The sequence below is a fragment of the Triplophysa dalaica genome, chromosome 1, assembly GCF_015846415.1.
Source record: "Triplophysa dalaica isolate WHDGS20190420 chromosome 1, ASM1584641v1, whole genome shotgun sequence".
Lineage (NCBI taxonomy): Eukaryota > Metazoa > Chordata > Actinopteri > Cypriniformes > Nemacheilidae > Triplophysa > Triplophysa dalaica.
In genome coordinates this window covers 5,915,002-5,937,957 of record NC_079542.1, presented here as the reverse complement: position 1 = coordinate 5,937,957, position 22,956 = coordinate 5,915,002, and the positions used below count along the sequence as shown (strand labels likewise).

The window sequence follows — 22,956 nt, the reverse complement described above, 5'->3', positions numbered from 1 at the left end:
CAGCCCCCCGTGCATGTGCATTTACTCAACATTGTGGGTCATTTGAGTGCGTTTTCAGATACGGGTACTCACAGCTCCACTTGGCACGTGTAACCATACATAAACGCATTCCGCCGATTTCGCCCGAATCCGGTCCGCGGGCCTGGTGATAACAGAGGAACCGTTACATTAGAGGAGCAGTAGCGTGAAAGTCTCGGTAGATTGGGAGGGTCAATGACCTCCGGTGTGCTGCTAATCTCTTCCTACACAGCTATTGATCAGCGATCATACAGACAAATACACACAGCAGCCAGATTGTAACTGTAGATCACAAGTTCAGTTAAAACCACACTAAACAAGACAGGAAAGCAAATGACAGAAAGAGAGAGAGAGCCAAAGTCTGACTACCTCAGCTGGGGCCTTCTCTCCCCCTTCCTGTCAGGAGGTAAATAGCTATTGGCTGCTCAATAAGTGGCTTCGGTTCAGAGAGTGAGGGGTCTTTTCCCTCTGCTCTCCACTGCCTTGACAAGCAGGTATTGACAGAGCAGTTACACACTAACCCATTGGGGGAAATCCTCTACAATGTGCCCCGGGCAGCTGATAAATGGAACGCATACGCTACCTGAGTGTACAAGCGCCCGTACACACACAAACACGCTCGGTCTCGCACAGAAAAGTTGACAAAGCAATGGAGTCTGATAATGCAGATGTTTGTCTCTTTCTTTGTCAGTCATTTCACTCGGGTATGAGCGGAACAAGGCTACAGAAAAGAAAATTGTTGATGGAAAATTGTTCCTCAACCATGAATACAGCCACTCAAATACACTCTTTCATGAGATGGTAGGCTGATAAATAGCCAGAGGTAAAGCACGAGCTATCACTTTGTGATATGATGTCAGTAACCTTCATTGATCCACGTGCAGACAGGCAGGCCTTATCGCAGACTCTCATTCTGTGATATACTGAGATCCGGGGACCCGCTGCTTTTTAATACACTGCGCTTTGGGTGAAGGTGTCACGGGGTAACCTCTCGGCCCCTGGGGCAATATTTTACAACTACATGCTATGATGACTGTGAAAGGTGGACCCGACTGCTTAGACCGAGAAAGATATTTATAGAGACATTCGTTTTTAATAAAATCTTTTTAAATGTAAGTGAATAGCAGCATTTACATTATAACAAAAAATGATACAGAAAAACATCATTGACATCACTTTCAGAATTTAAAGGAACAGTTCACCCAAAAATGGAAACGATGTCTTTGTTTACTGACCCTCAAGTTGTTCCAAATCTGTACACATTTCTTTGTTCTGATGAACACAGAGAAAGATATTTGGAAGAATGCTTGTAACAGAACAGTTCTTGGCCACCATTGACTACCATAGTAGAACTAGGTACATTTTTGCTTGAGAAATTACTTTGTTCTGTTGAACACCAAAGAAGATATTTTGAAGAATGTAGGAAAGCAAACTGTTCACTTTTGACAACCATTTTCATTTTTTCTTGAAAAACTTGAGAAGACGAAATTTTCATTTTTGGGTAAACTGTCCCTTTTAAGGGCTAGAAAAAGCTTGAAATGAACAATATTAACGTCCGTTGGTGTGGATGCTAACATAGTTTTTGTTCTTGCTGTTAACGGGTCTTTAAAATTTTCTGTAGGAAATTGTTTTACAACAATCCTAAGATAAAATCGAAATATTTGGCCGTTAGGGTAGGTACAGAAGACTAAGCATAGGAAATATTGTGGAGAAGCGGAAAATGTATTCAGGAAATTACACTAAAATGAACTTGCATTGCCTACATAAGCACAAAGGCTTAACATGCACGCATGCCCACCCCACCGCAAGGCCACACCAGTAGTTTCTTTTTTAAATGAATTGCAATTTAAAATGTTTTAATAACCCAGAGGCTCCTGTGGTCAAACAAAAATTCTGAGCTTACAAATGTGCCTTTCTTCAACTGGATGTGACAACCATGACGAAGAGCAACGGGCCGAGCGGAATGTTTTTTCATCCTGATGATCATTGACGGAGTAACACAGACATGCACTTCCAGAAAAATCGAGGTGATGACAGGAACTTCCCTAGCACAGATTTACACACACACACCTTTGTTTATTATCCCCAGGGAGAAACACCCAGTTCACCAGTGCCAAACTCAAATCTACACGCGTTACCCTCAGGGCACAGGCTGGCGCTCCTAAAAAATCTCGCTTGATACACATGACCTCTAAAAGAAGTGAAATAATTACCGAAACATCAGTAATTCAGAAAAATAACAGATTAAGGCTATCAGTCCCTTCCAGTTAGGCTGTCTCCAAACACGTTAATTCTGATGAAGTCCATGCTGGCAGAGCATGGCGGAAGATAAAAGTGACTGGACGGAAAACGGCAGTATTATCCCACCTATTGATTTTAGCTGTTGGGTATTACGGAGAGAAACAGTGGTTTTATCAGGCTAAATCCCCCCTACACTTTTTCTGACTAAACCGGTCTTTCCATGGCTTATCTGGCAGGAGAGGCTATTACTTACACCTTCAATGCCCTCTTCACCTGGGAGGACAGGAGCTAGCGAGGCCTTCCGGTGAGGCTACTTCCATCGTCGCAACCGATGTATCAAATGAACCTACTAAGGAACACCAGCACATGATGCATACAAATCCGCCAGCACCAAAGCATCAGTAACCACTGTAGAAATGCAAACAGAAGATCAAACATGATCTTTGGATCAACGTCACCTATAGATTAAGTCTTCCGATGTAGCGATTCAGCATCTTTCTCCATTTCCTCCTTTTTCCTATCTGCTCTGAAAATGAGCAGCAGAACGGAAAGATAATGAGAACCTTATAATCCCACCGAGGAGTCTCGTACATCCTCTAATCACAGACTAAACGTTGGTTTTAATTACAGACAAAGGAAGATATCCGAAGAGCACAATGCCACCGAAGCTTAACAGAAAATGGTAAACGCCTATTACCCTCCAAAATCGGTAGTTATTCTATTGGCATTTCATTCCTATGCAAAGATACGGGAGCATCACATAGGATGGTGCCGTTCCTATGCATTCTCGCATTGGAATATTAATAACGTAGATGAGAAAGAGAGGAAAAACCTCTGCTTGGCAATTACCGTAAAAATCCATAATCTAATCAATGTGCAATTCAAAGGGATTGTCTTAATACGTATAAAATATGGCCCGTGTTGAATATGTATACAATGATATGCTGCAAAAATGGACACGAAAATGCTATTGTGAAAATGACCAATGGGACAGATTGGGGCGACTGAGGAAACAAGGCAATAGTTTATCGATTTACATATTTCATCAAAAGGCAAGGGTGGTTTAAAAAGAAGAGAAAAGGATTACAAAACAATCCGAGTCATTACAGAAATACAAGCAATCTTTTTACTCCCAATTCAGATTTCTCAAGACTCTGACAATGTATTCCACTACGTCAAATACCCCAAGCGCACTACGATCTGGGAGAGAGAGCATGCAGTGGTTTTCTAAGCGAGTTTAGACCACAATGAGGTTGAAAAGAGTTGTTTTACGTATACTAAGGACTGGCACACTCTCCTAGGGCACTGCTGTCCGCCCTGCTTGACTCCTAGTCCGCCTTGTAATTTGCTAGGGGCGGAGATAAATCTTATCTCAGAGACCTGATTAAGTTTTTAATTTACACTCCAATCAATAGCCCAAGTCTATTGGCAATATGTCTGAAACTCTATTTACCAAAGGATTCGGCGCTATCAATTGATCAAGGACCCAGCAGCCATAAATTATAGACGCATGTTTGCACGTCTGTGTGTGTGTGTGTGTGTGGTAGAATATGTGGGATTTTTTTGCATTGAAAAGTGAAACGATGGGAAAGTTTAAACTGCAGGCGAGGCGAAGTTGCCCCCAACAGAGCTGATCATCTTACATCAACACACCCTTGGAATCACAAAAAGCGAGGACTATCTCTCCTAACAGCGGGACGGGGATGTGCTGCGATTCGCGCAGCACTTCTGTTACCAATCCGAGCATGCAAAGGCCAAATTAAGACTTCAAGATTACACAATGCTAGTCACATGTTTTCATGAGCTGAGAAAAACACGCACGCTCTGACCTGATCCCTCCTACTTCCGGTTTTCTCCTGCAAGAGAGCCATTATCTGTTTACACTCCTGCGCTTTCCAAGCAGAACTCTACGAGAGGAAACTGTTCGCGCCGCCGTTGCCCACATGGCTCGGACTCGGGGCAGCGATTTTAACAGAGGCAGGGATTGTTCAGGCAGTTGGCACCATTGTGACATCCAGGAAACGTCCTGACGGCTATTTTAAGCTATTTGTCAAGAACTTCACAGACTGTGTGTGACTGAGGAGGGAAGTAAAAGACAGACATGTGAAAGAGAAAAAACAACTCATATGTGCTCATCTCATGTGTCTTCAGTTTCAGGAGAGATCTGGCTCTGATTTTGCCGGACAGATTTCACAGATTTCTTTTTCTAAAAGTCAAAATTATGTGGAAAACAGTATCCACATTAATTTTATGAATGTATACCCTTATTGCATATAAAAAAGTGACACCTGATACTAAATGAGAGGATCAGTTCAGCCAAAAATCTGCCTTCATTTGTTCACCCTCAAGTTGTTAGAAATCTGTATAAATTGCTTCATGATGAACACAGAGAAAGAGATTTTAGAATGCTTGTAACCAAACAGTTCTTGGCCACCATTGACTACCATAGCAGGAAAAATAGCTTTATAAATTGCCTTTGTTCTCTTGAACACAAAAGAAGATATTTTGAAGAATGTATGAAAGCAAACAGTTTTGGGGCACTTTTGACTACCATTGTTATTTACCATTGTAATGACTACTACTATGGAATGGTGAACAAGAACTGTCTGGATACAAGCCTTCTTCCGAATATCTTTCTTTAGTACTAACACATTTGTTCAGATTTGGAACAATTTGAGGGCTTGTTAATGATGAAAAAATCAGTATTTCTTGGTGAACTGTCCCTTTAAAACAACTGAAAACTCAAACTCTTGAGCAATAAAAGAGCAACCCCTGAACTAACAAATTCTCTGAGCTCTTTGATATTTCTGCAGTCGGTCTTCTCATGGTGAACAGGGTGCAGATATCGCCCTCTCCTTGTTTCCCAGGAGAAGAGCGGAAAGAGGACAAGTCCTTATCGGCGTGGAGAAAGTGTCGTCATAGCATTTCTGCTATGACCCTGCTGACTCGCCGATTCCTTAACATGAGATCACTCTGGACAGCTGACCTCAATATCACTGTGCGGTGCTCTGGCAGTCCACTACACATCCAAGAGCTTCTCCTACACAGATGATAGAGACCACAACACTACACCCACATTGAGTAAAGACTCACATTTAATACATCAACAAGACATATTCGATGCGTTTGGAATAGAGAACTGTCATAAACTGTGCAGTATGAACTATTCAAATGTACATTTATTTAAACCGTATGCAACTAACAGCATTTTAACAGTATGCTATATTTTATATAGTCACATAACCTCACTACACTGTCACCACCTAGGCCATTATTAAAGTTCTTTTAACTTTGGAAACAACAAAGTTTGTTACTTTCCCTAAAGAGTAAAAAAATGACTAGTTTATATAGAGTCCTGTTTATAGGAGACACTAAAAATGGAAATTCAAGTTGCATTGTGGGATAGCATCCCACGCAGCATGTTCTAGTCGCATATTGAACATTTCAGCTAATGTGGAAGGTCATCTGGGTATTTAATGGACACAGAAATTTGCATACTAAGCACAATATACACACTGCAGTATATAGCAGAAGTGGAATAGTACTCCATTCCAAACATACTTGGACTTGTTTCAATGAATCTTTTTCCACCCTGTCCTTTTTCTTCCTTCCTTTGTCTATTTCAAGACCAAATTAAATAAATGAAAGGAAACACATGCCGGGTTGTATTAAACAGACGCCACATACGACATTTATCCTCTGCTTCCCTGTATGCGCTGTCTGGTGTGTACATTTCTAACTACATACACAGGACAGGGAACGGAAGACCGCCCATAAAAATATGCACACACACACACCGTACGTTCTTTCACCAAACTTTTCTGACAGCGAGTGACCGGAAATAGAAGAATAAAGTGCTGATAAATGATTTGGGGAAGAATTTTAAGTGCTATTTTGTCAAGGGCAGAGTCTCGCTCTGGCAAAGTCTACCATAAACACGTGTCAGGACTGCATGTAATTACAGAAGAAAAACTTCCTCTAGAACCGCGTGCATTAAAAAAAAACTCACAGGCTGTTCTAGTGTCCTATCGCTTTGAAGTACTCGCATGTTTGCGACGCACACCTTATAGATGAACAAACACGCAACATCCATTGACACCTACTGCTGTGAAATGTGTCTAACCGGCTGTTAAACACACTGGAAACATGTAATCAGTTGTCACATGAGTCCCATGAAATGTAAAGAATGGACAAAATCTGGTTTGCAGAATATTCAAGTCATGAGTGTGTGCGTTAAAAAGAACAATGAACGATCTATCCGAGGCCATGCTCTGAAAATACACTTCCACAAAATGCCTTTTAAAAGACTATGCGCGACAATCCCACAGTCGTGGTCCAAATCCGTCTTTGGAGGAAGTCCTTGTAGTTTCTAAAAAGAGTTGGGCTTATTTTCCAATCGTCATGTTTCTCAGAGCGGTTATAATTAGCCAAATTTGTTTCTCGCTGCTTGTCCAAATGATATTTACATATACAAACCCCTCTTGGCAGCCAAGAGACCATTCCAGCAAAACCAGCTACAAGAACTTGCCTGAAAGGACAAAATAAACAGTGCAAATGTGACCAATGACAACGAAATAAGACGGGTCGTTTGAATGTGGTCACGTTATGTTTTGACTGAAAACAATGCGCTCGGCACGAACGACGTAACAGAACTATTCTATACTGTCCTGTGCGTTGAGGGTCAGTGGAAGCTCTTTAGCTTGGGCAGGTCATGGCTTGAGATCTTAACGCATTACGGAGAGCATTCCAGAGCTCTCTGCTAACCGCAAACAACAACAGACCCTGTTTAACCCTCAAACGTATAAAAAACAAGCCAAGATCCCCAACTTTCTCTCAGATTACTTAAGTATTGTATGATGCAGACGTGACTGATCAGAGGTGGTCTTCAAGAGAAACATGGTTAACTCACATTTTTTACGTAGTAAAGTTTATAAAGTGCCACTTTTGGTATTTAACTAATAGAATTTTCTAAGTCAAAAGTTATGGATTGTAGCTGTAAGTACTCTTTATCGCCATCTCTGTTTCAAACACCGAACTGCAGACTACTTTGTCTCGACAAGGTCAAATGACATAAAACTGACACTTCGTGTGAAACTGTACCTGACTGCCCAGCTCTACTCAAATTAAATGCGATTTTTGTCATGTACCCGAACTACATTTGCTTATTTAAAAAAGTCTCAGATTGCATCATGAAAACCATGTTTCTCAGTGGCCACATTCAACTTTTTTTTAAAAGCACCATAAATGTTACTTTCTAGGTGTTTAACCTGTTCTTTTTCCCCGTTTTAAGGGCTCGCTCATTAGAGAACACCTTGATCAGCTGCGGAGGGCTTTGTCGAAGAGCTTTTTGTCTATCCACCCGGAGTGAATGAGAAAGCATGCGAGAGGGGGGACACTGCAGGTTTCGGTTGGGGCCCCGCCCTTGCTCTGCCACGATTGTAAACTTTTCTGTTGATATGCAAAGCAGTGCAGATCATTTGGGTCCCCATGGCAACAGCGCCCCTGCTTTGCACAAATGTAATGATTAATCGCGCCTTTGATAACAATGGCCCGCACCGCTGTTCCAACATAAACGCTGTTTGGAAAGCGAGTGTGTGACACACACGGACATGAACGCACGCCCACTCTCCTGCTGTCACCCAGCCGTTCGATGCCAGGGGGTGTGTGGCCATGTGCGAGCGTGTGCTTACTTCAACATGTGTCTAAAAACACGCCGTTCATCTCAGAAACATGTCTCGCAGGTATATAGATATGTAGACGGATCTTACGTGATCCTAATCAGACCAACGTAAATTATTCAACAGCTAATATTTGGAGATACAGATATGACCAATAACATCTTCAAGGTTCCCATGACTTTCCCTGACATTCATAAAAAAAAAAAATGAATATCAAGATTGCTCTCACAAAGAGCAATATCTACCACACAAAACATTTATATTCATGATAGAAATCCCCGGCTATTTTCAAAGTTTCCCATGACCGTAAAGACCCTGTATTGTGTGTCCCTAATGCAGGCCCTAATATAGCAAGCCTGTGTGTATGTGTTTGTACACGCCAGCGCTGCAGCTTGCGACTCGATTCAGGAATGTGGCCAGAATTTGGGTCTCTGAAACTGTAATTCAATCAGCTCATCTTGGCTTTGACGCAGATTCGCTTTGTCAGTTGCGCTTTACCATTAATGCATCATTCTGCAAACAGACACCATCCAAACAATCCTTTCTCTATCCTCCAATACCTGTCAGAGAGGGGCAGGTGAAAATCTAATAACTCGATTTTATTGGCTCACACAGCCCGGACAAGCTTCACATAGACTCTCAAGCGCAGTAGATTTCAGGGTAAAACACGAGGGACACCCTCCAAGTGTGTCTCAAGCTGCTACCAGTCAGATGAGTAGCAATTCAGCCCTGACAGAAGGTCTCGGCCGGGCCATCCCCCCAACACAAAGTCACATACACACACTGCTGAGGGAAAGTAAACAGTGTGTTATGTCTAGTGTCCAGATGGACAGACGTAGTGTGAAGACATGGCCCCAGAAGGGGCTGGGCTAGGAGCTTGGCCATACAGCACAGGGTTAACCGTGCCGTGAAGAGAAACAATGATCTTTACACATACAAAGTGAGCGAGAGGGAGAGAGAGAGAGAGAGAGAGAGAGAGAGAGAGAGAGAGCGAGAGAGAGAGAGAGAGAGAGAGAGAGAGAGCGAGAGAGAGAGAGAGAGAGAGAGACTACTCATGCAGATGTTACCAGGCTCTGCCAGCCAGGTCACACAATTACACACACACATTTGCATTCCTGATAGAGGGAATTGGGATTAAGGGCCCTGAATGCCTTTCTCAACTCTGACAAGAGTTTGAATACACCACAGACTCAGAGAGAGGGCACTAGAGAGGGAAAGAGAAAGAGAGAGAAAACGGTGACGGAGAAAAATACTGTAGAAATTTATTAAAATTGCATACGAGTACTTCATAAATATACCTTATAGTTGTCCTATCTAACCTGCTTATCACATTCCATTCCATTCCATTTTCTACCGCTTATCCGAACTACCTCGGGTCACGGGGAGCCTGTGCCTATCTCAGGAGTCTGCTTATCACATATTTTATATTATTTATATAAAATACCATGAGAGTGATTCATCTTCATCATTAGGACACATTTATTTGCCAACTACCCGTTTACAGCTATTGTAAAGTGTGCGCTCTGTATTGTTTTTTTAATTGATCAAAAAGAACGCAGACAACTCACTCAAAGTTATGTATATAATAGTATGAATGAAATTGTATCAATCCAAAAAGCTCTTATTTTGAAGAGAAAGCACATATATCAAAACATAACAAAAATATTTATATAAAATGATATACAATACAATGCTTTATCTACAAAAAATGTCATACATAATGATCAATTTACTGTAAATAATTAAGGGAAAAACTTTTTGGCTGTCAACAAAATATGAACACTACACCTGTGTTAAATTGAGCAGAATTGAACTCATTTCATATTCATTTAAAATGGGTCCACTAGTTGGTTACAAAAAATTGCAAAAAAGCACAGCAAAAGAAAAATTTGCAACAAAGAAAGATATTTTACAAACGTTTTGCAACACTTTAAGGGCCGAGTGCGTGTGTGACTGTTGTTTGACACTAAAGACAAAGACCCTTTCTGGACTAGAGGTCTAGAGGAACTTGTGTTTCCTTCTGTTAAACAGACAGTGCTGACCAGCTGGATTCTGTGAGAATTCATGGCCTAGACAAACACACACACACACACGCGCACACACATACACACACAACCTTTGATCAAACCACTGTAACCCAGCCAAATGTCCACCTTAAAAATGCACTGTGCATACAAACAGTTATGGGTCTGGTTATGCATCTGTGTGTCCTAAGCTTGTTACAATGAAAAGGCAACACAATACTCAAATTAAAGACGCAATGTCAGAAATTAAGAGTGAAGAACATGACAAGAAACGTTACCCCACATTTCCTACAATGCACTGCTGCAATACAGTCTTATAAGACCTAAATAGGTGACTCATTCACAACAATCTAGAAATCGACTAGGGTGGTGCACCCCGGACGCAATGCTCACTACTAAAAGTTAAAATTTTCAAAACAAATGAAACCATAAAGTTCTACATATTTTTCACTGAGCATGTCACAATGCATTCTGGGATTGCCTTCTTCATTGAAGGACACATGCCATGCTGCTAATATGGATAACTTAAAGGCCAACACTACATATTTGTTTTACCTTGAGTAGAACCAAGCGCTGAGCGATGAGCCAAAAAGAAAGAGCAAGAAATCAGACCAGAGCAAAGCTTATCCAGCTAATTTATCTTCACAGAGGTCAAACCTAAAACTCCAAACTCTTGGATCTGGCTAGTCTCAAACGCTGTCCAAATTCATTTCCTCTACCTCAAAACATGTCTGCTCAAAATGGAGGTATCGCCGCGTGCTCTCTCCCTCTGCGTCTCGCATAGAGTTGCTTCTGCCATAATTCTATCAGTGCTAATGGCTTCCAGAACCACTACGATTCTTGCCAGAGAGGGACACTTTTCAATCAACGAGAGCTTGTCCGTCGTGACGCCTGGCTGATCTGAGATCAGCCGTTCTGCTAAACAGCGTGTGGCGGTACGAGCTGTACTCTGCAATAAATTCTGATTAAATGTTATGCAGAGGACCTAAAAATAATTAAGCAAATAAAATGTGCCGCCAGGTTTGTAAACTCTGATGAAATATTGTTTTGTTGAACGTCTGGCTCTCCGTGCTGGTGGGTGAGGCCAAAGCTTTAATATATACCACCTCTGTCCACAGTTAATGGGAGCCACCGACTCCAAAACTTTAATATTTCCCCTCTCTTCGGCTCATAAATTTGCATGCGATTAAAACAGCTGACCTAAATGCATTTTGAGCACCCCAAGTAATTAGTTAGAGCATCCTTTGTATGAGGGCACGTGCTTCTCTCTCTCGCTCCTGCAGAAAAATCCAGCATTAAATAGGAGCTGCATTTATCATGACAGTGCAGTTATAAAACTGCTGGAATATGACCAACGCACCTGCACATTGTTAGCAATGCAACAAAGCTGAGAAGAGCTTAGCTTAATGCAAATACGAAGCATCAATCAATAGAAATGCAAAGGACTACCAGCAGGTGGATCTGGCCCCAATCTGGCAACCATGGAAGATTAATAAACTAGCTAGCAAGTTACAAATACGATCATTTTTTTCTGGCAGGGTAAAGGAAATCAACAGCTGAACTGTGCAACTCAAACTGACATCTACTTAAACCCATTGGAGCCAGCTCAACGTAAAAAGGAGATCACACTGCAAACATCGCCCCCTTCCCACCGAGGAGGAGTGTCAATGAGGGGCTAATAAAGAAAGACAATGAGTAAACAAGCAGGGCAAGACCACCCCAGCTTGTAGGAACTCCCTTCCTCTCTCTAGGTTGGCACACGTTCAATAGGATTGGCCGTAATTAGTCTCACCAATGCTTGTTTAGCATTTGCATATAAATGCTTTCGCTGGCAAGTGCTAAGCACGCCATCACAAGCACACCTCCGGTCCCTCCAGGAGAGAAGGGGTCCCGGGGGCCCCCGGCTGATACAAGCCCCCTCTGCAGATCTCCTCCCCCGTGCCAGTTGCCTTCAACAGGTTGGCATCCATCTGCTAGCAGCAAGGGGCCACTGCTGGGCCCGCTCTCAGTTCCTGTTTCGAAGAAGATTGCGAAAGATGTCAGGCAGGCTTCCTGTTTCCCAGCTTATGTCACGTTTCGACCCTACGAAAAGAGCCCTGACAAAAACATGCACAGTGCACAGGAAGTTTTAACGTGTGAGAAGACTTTTCTTTTGGCCTGCTCACATCGTGGCAGTACGAACTCCAAGCACTTTGCCCCCACAGATGGAGCTTGAAAATAAAAATAACGCACAACCTCTTCCCTTGGACAGCTCTGTGATCACATAATCTAGCCTTGGGATGGATGCTATTGTTCTTTTTCTCTATAACATGCAACAATTCTTTCCTTTCCATGAACGCCCCCCCCCCTCCCTTTCAGTTTCCTCTACAGCTCTGGCAGTTGTTATGACAGATCAATTCATAAAAACGGAGCTAGGAAGGAAGTGATGAAACGAGTGTCTGTGCGCCCTCCACCCCTCTGTCCCATCCACTGTAAACACAATGCGTGTCAGTGACAGGAGGTACCTTCACGGTAGGCCACAGAATGCTGTACAACACACACCTGCAGATAAGCGGTTTATTGAATTAAAGCAGCGTTCATGTGAATCTGGACTTTATTCAGAGGTACTTTTCTGTAACTCAGAAATTTTATGGAGTTGACAGCCATGATTTAGGAATTAAAAGGTTCCTTTTCTTTGCTAGAAATAAAAAAACGACAAACATGAATATTCCTGACATTCTGCACAGTGCTGAGATGTATGGTTAAGGTTGGGAATCGAAAATCAATTCCAATTTGTAATCGAAAGTCAAGGAATTGGATACTTGAGATAAAATATTTAATCCTCCTATCAATTCCTGTGTGCATTTTTTCAGAAAAGTACAAGCTTTGCGTGATTGCTGATATCTCAATAAAATCCCTGTATTTTTACTATAGTAAGCATAACTTAACAATAGCACAGTCCAACATTGTTGAAATTAAAGAGATTTTAGGTCAGAATTATCAGAGGCAGAAGACTCCATTCACTCTCTAGTTAATCTTATCAAAAAGAAGCAATCGAGACACTAATGAAATCTTTTTCACACGTGGTATCTGCCATCACAATCTCACCAAACTGATATTTTACGATCAACCATATACGTGATTTGGACGGCAGACAAATACTGACGCCCTGTCACACGAGCTTAATACTCCCTGACAACATGTCAGTCATTACCAGGTTGAGACATTAATATTTACGCAGCACTGAACAAATTAGCTTTCCATGTGTATTCCCAGAAACCACAAGACTAGCACTGGCCCGACAGCTAGCTAAACAGCTTAAACTACAGCTAGAGGAAGGCGGAGTTTATCTTGGGTATGTGTACAGTTACAAACGTGTCTCAAAGGACGACAGAAAAGGTACAAAACAGTAAAGTAACTGATCTATAAATGTTTCATGTGAGCACCCAGCCTTTCTTTCACCTCCGTCTGACCCCAGCTACGCTCCTGTGTCTTGTTCTCTCACTTATTTACAAAGTCCGGATGTTTAGCCAGCTTTAAGAATGAACAAAAATAACATACTTGTCAAATGAAGTGTGAAACAGCTGACGGATAAGGTGACTACACATGCACGGCGTAAAAAAACAACAACGCCCAGGCATTTTTTTAGCACGTTTGGGTTCGATACAAATAGCACATAAAGAGGATTATTTGTTTTACAAATAGGTTTGAAGGTGTGTGCTTGAAAGCAATAGACTGAAATCTAGAGAGCTTGACACAACTCAATTAAAAATCCAAATTAAAAATATATATATTTAAAAATGTTAGCAGTGGTTATAATAGTTACTGCATGATGCAAAGGTCAGACTCTGGCTGACACATGACAGAATGACATCAAATGCCAGACAGCGGGTCTGACGTCAAGACTTTGGGGTCACCAATCTATTGTGGCTGTCTGGCCCTGAGCGATCCCCAGTGGCCTGCTCGCCCCGTTGGCCAGTCGTCCTGCAAATGGGGTAACAGACCCTAAATTAAAAAAGGGGGATTACGGCTTGAATATATAACAACCTAAGGTCACAGCGTAAATACAACAGCCTACCCTTTCGCAGGAAATACTTTTCCCTGCCATCCTCTGTGTGTGCACGGAATAACTTTAATTTCATTCTAACAATTTTTGTTCAAGGTGAACGGTTTTAAATCTTGCACACCTAACAAAAGGAACAAAACAATGGTTGAGCCGCATAGAGGCTGTGTTAAGCGTGTGTGCAAACAACCAGACACCAGCGATAGTGCCATATCAGTCAGTCCTGATTTAATTGTGGTCCTACACGTAACACTTAATAGAGAGCGCAGTACACCTGGCAAAAACAAGTTACACCCAAGAGGGGTGCATGGGTGTCCAACAATACCAATTAAACACTTCAGCCAATGAGCTGACCTCTCACAGGACTCTCCGTGCCAATACACCAATCACGTGGCTCTTCTCGTGTCTCATTAAATACCTATGTGATAGGAAGGCGACAGGAAAATACTGTTTTTTTTTTCCGCCCAACATTTAATTATAACGTCTAGGAGGAAAAGAATTCTGTCAAGTAAATAATAATCATTAACAATGAAAACAACGCAACTTTTTCAGACACATTGAAAATATGAATGTACTACTGTAATTTATTTTTAAATACAGGTTGTTCATAAATGACTATAATAACAAAATACTTAAACAGCCCATTAAGTGATATAAAAGTATGCAAAGACATTTAAGACCGTTACGTTTTCATGAAGTACACTGAGAATATTAAAAAATGTAAACAAATAACTGATGTATGAGACTGTGGTTGTGTCAATTATTAACTATGTGAAGTAAAGCAGAAGCTAGTTTATATCCCCATAGAAATATCTGATATTGAACCAAAATGGCTGCCATCAAATGAGGAAGCAATCAGTCTACATACCCTTCCAGACAGTGGCCTTGACAAACACACGCACGCACAAACAGAGTATCACCTTTAATTATGTTTATACAAAACATGTCAGATGACATGAATAGACAATACAGAATGATCTAAGCTGTATACTTAAAGAAAGAAACACATTAAATTAGCAAATTCAATTAACAAGATAATTTTAAATTTGATTAAATGCTTTCATAAGACAATTTAGAATCGGCACGGTATGCAATTATATATTCCAAAGTCCTAACTGATATAAACAATTGATGAATTAAAATATAAATAAGACTCATATCATATGAATGCATTTTGGTACAACCTAGCTGGTATTAAAATTACTAAGAGAATTAAAATAATAATTCCAAAAAAGCTCTAAAACCAGAGGAACAAATGTAGGCAAAAATAATACAACTCAAATGCCCAAGGGACCCGCAACACGCATGCCATTTTTTTAAGCTACACATGTGTGTGTTTGAGGTGAAAGCCCAGAGGAGAAAGTACTGTTAGAGGGCCTGTAGCACTTAGGGGCCATTTTATTGCTTTGCTGTGGTCAAGTGAGGTGCAGCCAGCTCAATTCCAGCACAACAATGACAAAGAGGGCCACCGAGACAAAGGGGTCTATCTCTGCCTCTTAACCTCTTCGCTGCTAAACACACACACCATAATGAAACCACAAGCATTTGCTAAGAGACATCTACACACACACTCGTACGGTTTCAAATAGCTGTTCTGTTTCAGACCAAACTAATAGATTCAAGAGCCCGGCTGGCCTGAGGTGTCGCTAGGCCTCAACGCCACAAAGACAGAATCGAACGACTCTACTATACCTTTATTTTCTCTCATCCTCGCTCTCTCCCCGCTCCTCCTCTCCCGGTGCACCATGGGGGACCCGTATGGGCTGCTGCACATTTGCAAATGAATCACGCTTTTTGTTTGAGATTTTTCCCCCCCCTTTTCCAAACACGGAAAAAGGGAGAGAGGAGGGCGAGCGGAGGAGAGGGGGGCTCCTGCCATCTCTTTTCTTTTCTGCTGTCTTTAATCCCGAGGAGGATAAGCTGTGCCGTACACAGAAAGGAAGTGCCATCGCCCTGTCGGGCTTCACCCGGTTCCCACTCAGCATTCCTGCAGCCCTCACGCGCTAAACACACACGCACGCGTGCTGTCGATCACTCACTCACACGCACAGAAACAGCCCGCGTTTCTGACAGCCCATGCAGCACGCCGCTTCGCTGCAAACGATGCGAGCAAACTCTCTGATCTATCACACAGAAATAACGCGGTGCACATTTAATAAAAATCTATCAACACCTCCATATAGCACCAGTGTTAAGAAACACGCACAAAAAAGAAATATGCAAGAAAAAATATATACATTTTTCAAGGGGTCTGGAAAAATTTTACTACAATTAATTCTCGCATTTAAATACAAAATCGGATTGCAATGTAATGCGGAAAATGCATGCAAATATATTATTCCAAAATAGCCGATATACTGCATCTGAGGGCACGACACAGCATCATACTTTGACCGACACACACAAACATACTCCATCCAGGTTTGTTTTCATTTCATTCTGCTAATCTAGGCGAGGCTAACACTGGCTGCATAACATGGCGCGGTAAACACGAAATGTGCCAGAAAAATGACATCTGCAGACACTCTCAGGATCAACTCCACCGCACATCTGTTCTCCCAGACAGCTTGTTTAACATCTACAAATCATGTTTGTATTCACCTCATTAAACCATTAAAAATGTTTTGTCATATCAGAAAGAACTGAGCTAATTGTGACATCTGACATTACTTTAAATACAAAATTACAGTTCAGTTGAGAATTAATGAATTAAAATGCAACCCACGCTAATATAAAAAACGAGTCGAACTTGGCTATCCATTTCATTCTATTTTTATCTATATCATTTTTATTTATATAACGTTTTTGCTCATACTAGAATATTTTCTGCCTCACGCACGGCAGAGGACTTTTCATTTGAAAACGACACCTGCTCACACATGCACCTCAATTCACTTAGGATAAAATGTACGCGTGGAAGAAAATGACAGCGTGAAAACAGCGAGAAGGCAGGGATCGTGTCAAAGTCACGGGTAGAGTGAATGGCGACCTGGGCTCCCAGTATCCGTGTGTCCTCCATGTTTTATGCATTCTGCCCCTTTGTGATGATAAGCGACAGCGCGGAGGGCCGGACGCTGGGCTCCGGGGTGCAGCGAAAAGGAGGAGGGAGCAGGTCCGTGTCCCTGCCGAACAGCTCCAGAGATGCCAGTCGCGACTAGCCACGGAGAAACGATCTCCAATGACCGTCTGCGTCACGCTGCTGTTATCCATCTTAACTGCAGGAGTACACCCTGGTGCTGTGATAGAAAAACCATCACACATACCTACACACACATATACACGCATGTTGTGCCGTGGCCTACCGCTGCATGAAGCCTAACAGCTAACACTCCAATTTTTTTTACAGTAATATCATTACTCATTTCTTTATTTGCTATCTCAACAGTTTTGTCTGGGTATACACACACACACACACACTAAGTTTGACTCGTCTATTTTTCCACAAATTAGCCAGAATATTCACTCTGTCTCACATGATTGTGAAATACAACCATTGTATTTTTGACATTTGACTTGAGCGCCGAATGACAAATGCTGAGGGCTACGCGTCTCTCGAAATATTCCCTGACAGACGGAAAATGTGCAAAAGCAGCTTCTTGCAATAAAAGAGGAATTCCTGTCTGTTCCCATTCCACACGCACGCGTGTCTTTCAGGTCTGACCCAAACAGCTCAGGATTCATCAGATCAGGTGAGGATTCCTAGTTTATATGTACTATTTTCAATTCGTTTTTTATTCCTCTTTAAGCTCAAATAAAAACACGAAGTAGTTCGCCCATCTGATATTTAAATCCAGCTGTTATAGGCTATATACACCACGCACAACATTGGTAATCCTGACAACCGCACGAAAATAAATATCACGTTGGAAATAAAGGTAAAAAATATTCATACAAAATTCTGCCCATGACAAAACACGATCATGCCGTACACACACCTTCTATATCATAAATCTCCAGCACAATGATTTAGAGATAACAAGATAACATATTGTGAAACAGCACAGTCATTCGTGCCAACTGAGAACAAATAAAAGAACAGCAGGACACGGGGAAAAAAGTAGAAAGGAAAAGTGCACAGACACTCCACATAACCGCCTGAAAGGTGAAACCGTGGCTTGAGCCGGGCTTGCGGTAAAGGCTGAGTTTACACAGGTACAGCGTACCTAACTATCATCAAACCCCTACACACACACACACACTCCATCCTCTCCACCCACGCTCTGCCTGCCCCCAGCCCGTGGATTAATGATAGCACTGACACGTATGCCTTTGTCCTACCTCTCATTATGGGACAACTGGAAGAACTGGTCCTGACTGCACAGGCTTGCATATTCAAAACCATCATGTGTAATCAGACCCAGTGCTCCTGCTAACCTAATTTACACACACAATTCAAGCCCTACAGCAAATGGAGGTGGCTGGGCCTTCTCTGTGCTGTGCCTCCTCAGCATGGCTGAATTAATGGAAAACTCGTGACAGAGATCGACTCCTCTCTCTCTCTCTCTCTCTCTAAAGACACACACACACACACTTCACCTTCACAATGAACAAATTACTAAACCCAAACACTATATTCTTTATATCCAAAACCTGTACACAATGTTATTTTTAATAGTTTTAATTGCAAGGTTTTAAAATTATGCGATCATGTTTGGTCATTTACAATATTACATTGATTATCACAAATACACAAATTTAGTTCGTTTTGTGTATAAACATAGAAAACAAAAATATATAAATGAGTATACTTATACTAGGTTTTTTGTGCTCATAAAAAAAATACTATTATAAAGAAACTTTTATTTATTGATCCATTTAAATTTTATTTCTGCATATTTGACTAAATATAAATATATAGATATATTGCATGGCCTGTCAACAATGTTGACCTAAAGAGGGCCCTCTACCACTGAGGACATCACTAAGGCTTTCCCTGGGGGTGCCAGCCCCCGGAGAGAGAGAGATAGAGAGAGGGAGGGGATAAGAGAAACACATACTGTAGTCTCCACCTGCCCTATATCTCCACAGTGGCATCTATACACACACCACTCAGCAAGTGTTTATCATATCGGCATCTCTATTCATGCACCACACGAGCAGGACAAGTACACTTTACGTACTCCGTTTTTATGAGAGCAAGAAGGTGTGATATAAAACCACCATATTAAGCTTATCTGTAGTAAAATGTGCAGCCAAATAGCACATCTTTTGCTGAACCAGCAGATTCCCTAACCAACAGCAGAAAATCTAATTTAGAGAATAACCCTTTTAAAGACAGCAATAATGACAAGAACAGAATGGTTATTATAATAAATTAAACCTATTAAATATAATTATTGTAATATTTTTATATTAATCAAGTCAAAGGTGCATATAATAGAAATATAGGAAATATTTATTTAGTTAAGGAAAACCTAAACAATTCTCTGAGGTGATAAGTAATAAAAACAATGGTATAGGACAACGATAAAATACAATAATATGATGGTCTGACAGAAATAGGATTTAAATGATTAATTCTGTATATATTAGAGAAACAAAAGCTTGGTAATTCTAAAAAAACACAAATTTCAGATCAGGTTAAAAAACAGTCTACAGTGCCTATGCCATCTTTCTGTAGGCTGGACAAATTCAGAAACATAACATTACCGCAAAAGTAAGCCAGACATTTTCTATAACGGAGCAGACGATCGCAGAAAACCATGCTTTTTCAGACCTTATAAGAACAACATGACATATTTTGAAAACTGATAATAATTACCAAACACCACATATTTAATTGTTTCATGCTCAGGTGAAACACAAAGGCACCGCCAGACAACAAATATTGCAACAATATGACTTCCTAGAAATCAGCTAACTGCCATCAAAATCATTGTCCGCAAAGGATTAGCTCTGAATAGCCTATCCATGAGTTTCTGAAGAGCGAGTGAGATGGCAAAGACCTTGCCTGCTGTCTTTGTTTTGCGATGGGGAAAGCCAGAACAGAGAGAGAAAGGATAGGGGAGAGCAAGTGTTGGAGAGAGAAAGAGAGAGAGTGAAAGACAGCCCATGCACAGCACCTGAATTATACTATATATCCTTTTCGTGTGACACTTGTAATTATTGCCACCCCTCTACTCGGGAGCCGAGATACATTAAAGCCCTGACATATCTGTCCTTCTCCTACCTCCCTCCCTTCGAGAAACATGGAAGGAAACGCGGAAAAAAGGAAGAGCTGGGTTGCCCGCCATTGCCCCCTACGAAAGCGTTCAAAAAGATTGAAATATATTAAGGAAAACACACAATGGTTCGCTCTGCCTGCCAACTTTCCCCTCACACACATGCAAATAAACACAAATTTCACTAAACTGCACGACCGTTCCACATAAAAAAAATATTTCGCAGCAAAACACACAAATCCAAGCTTCTCAGACACCACTGAATCTCAACCTAAACAAGCGTGCGTCACTGCGTCAGCTTCTGGTCTCTCTTGTTAGGACACGTCGTGAAGTATAAAAAGGTCTCAGGATTTGTGTTTTCCTGACCTGTTCTCCGATTCCTTCAATACGGCCTGTGGCTATTTTACCCTTTCTATCCCCACTAACCCCCTTTGCGTGCATACCTTCCTTTCTCTCCCTAAAAAAAGAAATCCCACCAACTAATGACTTTTCTTTGCCCCGATGCAAAATCGAACACATTCTCATTTTGCTCTTCAAACTTAAGGTGTATTTTGGAATCCCGCTGACCTCAACCATCTCATCGTATTATTGTTTGCGTGACCCCACAACACACCACACACCCACCCCACTATTCCCCACTCTTCCCTTGATGGCTAATGTTGAGTTTTCCCTTTCTTTCTTTTTTATCTTTCTTCCACTCACTCGGTGACCCCTGCTCCCTTGTTTCTTGCCGTCTGACCCCAAGTCCCTCAACCTCCCCCTCTCTTTCTTCCCAACCCTGCACATCCATGCAGCAGCTCGCAAACACTCAGTCAGCTCTAGCTCTGTCTGTCTGTCCTTCCATCGCGTCTTCTCTCTTTTTGTATCTTTGTATCTCACTGTGGGCTACATTGTATCACTGTATGGATTCACATTTGCCTGTATATCTTCGAGGGACTCTCTGTGTCTATTCCTCTTCGTTCACGACAGTTTTAGGTCCCTGTCTGACATTTTTAATCCTTGCTACACCTGTGCTGTTCATTAAGTTTTTGCTTCATCAAAATGTGTAGATTTTTTCTAGGCGATTTCTTAATAGTTTAAGCAATGCGACGAAGAGTCGCTAGTATTGTTTACAATCCGAAGACACTTTTTATTGGCGTTTTTGCTCAAAACTAACAAGAGAAGGCACGTTAATGTTAAAAAATGCTTTTATTTTCATTTTGTAGTCTTCGTTGTGTATTCTGTTCATATTTAATTCCACTACTTCGCGTTAAATTGCAACAGTGCTTTACATCTGTCCGTTCCTCGATCTAAATCATTCGCCGTGGTCGTGCCGCGGATCTCAGCGCTCTCTGATCCGCTCATGAGACCCGGAGCTTCGGCTTCACACCAGACACACTCCCCCGAACCCTCACACACACTCTCTCTCACACACACATGCCCCATCGATTCGCATGTGACTCCGACCGAGAAGCAGCAAAGAGCAACTTTAACAACGCTCGGGATGAGAAATAAAGCGAGAAAAGAAGCCGAAAGTGACAGGAGCGAAAAAAGTAGAGGGACTGAAATGCAAAGCAAAGGGCGGAGAGACATCCACACTAGAAAGGACAAGTAAAGTAAAGACCAGAGCGATAATCAGGATTTTCTTCTCCCGAGATGTTCGCTAAATCAGGGAGGAAAGAGAAGTACGAGACACGCGATCGTTTCCGTGCAAAACGGGAACGCGAGCGAACCTCTCCGATCGGCGGACCTGGACGGACTCGAGGGCTGGACTGAGACGCCTCTCTCCCGGCAGCGATCACGCCGAGCTCCCGCTACTCTCCCAGCGCCCCGTGCTACCACCCTTCTACGTCGACACCTCGTTACCAAACCTCTTTCTTGACACTATTCGTGCTTTTTTGTGACAAAGGTGAATACGCGAAAATGCAGAAGTGCGTTTTAAATCCAACTGTTTGGAAAAGGAATCGCTGTCTTGCCCTTTTCTATTCTTCCACGAGAAGAGCGGGGACGAAGCCAGATGTAAACACAGGTAACGACACTCGTAAAAGGCAAGAAATAAAGGCAACTTGCATGAAAATAACTTGCAATAGCTTGTTCTCTTCATACTAGGAGAATAGGCAAAACCGGCGTCGGTGTACGCCGAAATCCCGAAAGCAATCGCTTCGGTGCGTTATTGAAACTAAAGAGAAAACGCAACGTTAAGAAAGAGGCAGAAAGAGAAAGCAAAGTTACAACTTACAATGTTTCGCTGCCGCTTTGAGATCCTCGCGTTTTAATCCAGTATTGAGACGCTTTGGCTAAAGATCCCATCAAGGCAGTCCCCTTTGGTCAGTTTGCGTTTAGGATGAGGGTAAAAGAAAGATCATTGTTGTTGCGGAGTGTACAAAAAAAACCGGAGTATTAGTTGTAAAGGCAATATAAAAATAATTTGGATGCAAAGCAGGCGATGAGTCTCGTGTTGGAGGGAGAGAGGAAGAGGCGAAAGTGAGATCTGATGATTGAAAAGAAAAAAACTCTTTGGATCTTTATTCCTGCTAATTAGTTTCCTGCAAAAAATGGCTGTGATTAATTCAGTGCGCATGTGCTTCATTACACAGGCACGACGGGAAGGGCTAATTAGCCACCTTCTGGATCAATAAGATTCAGCAGAGAGCCGAGGAGAGAGAGAGGGAGGAGGGAGATAGAGGAGGGAGGGAGGGATGGATAGATGGATGGAGAAGGAAAAAGAGGAAAGTAGTGATCGGGAATTGAAAATATGGAATTAAGTACAGCGCAAAGTAAGAGTTTGATGAGAAAGAAGACACTGGAAGTTA

At 41.8% G+C, this 22,956-nt stretch overlaps 1 protein-coding gene across 2 annotated transcripts in view; it reads right to left on the bottom strand.

Annotated features, from left to right (window-relative positions):
- The window catches only part of zfhx3b (zinc finger homeobox 3b), a 142,719-nt gene extending 119,969 nt beyond the window's left edge, over positions 1–22,750 (bottom strand). For both annotated transcript variants that reach the window (XM_056770081.1, XM_056770233.1), the window contains exon 1: positions 22,383–22,750. The gene's annotated coding sequence lies outside the window, so the exon portion shown is untranslated. The remainder of the gene's footprint in view (positions 1–22,382) is intronic.
- Between the last annotated feature and the right edge of the window lie 206 nt (positions 22,751–22,956).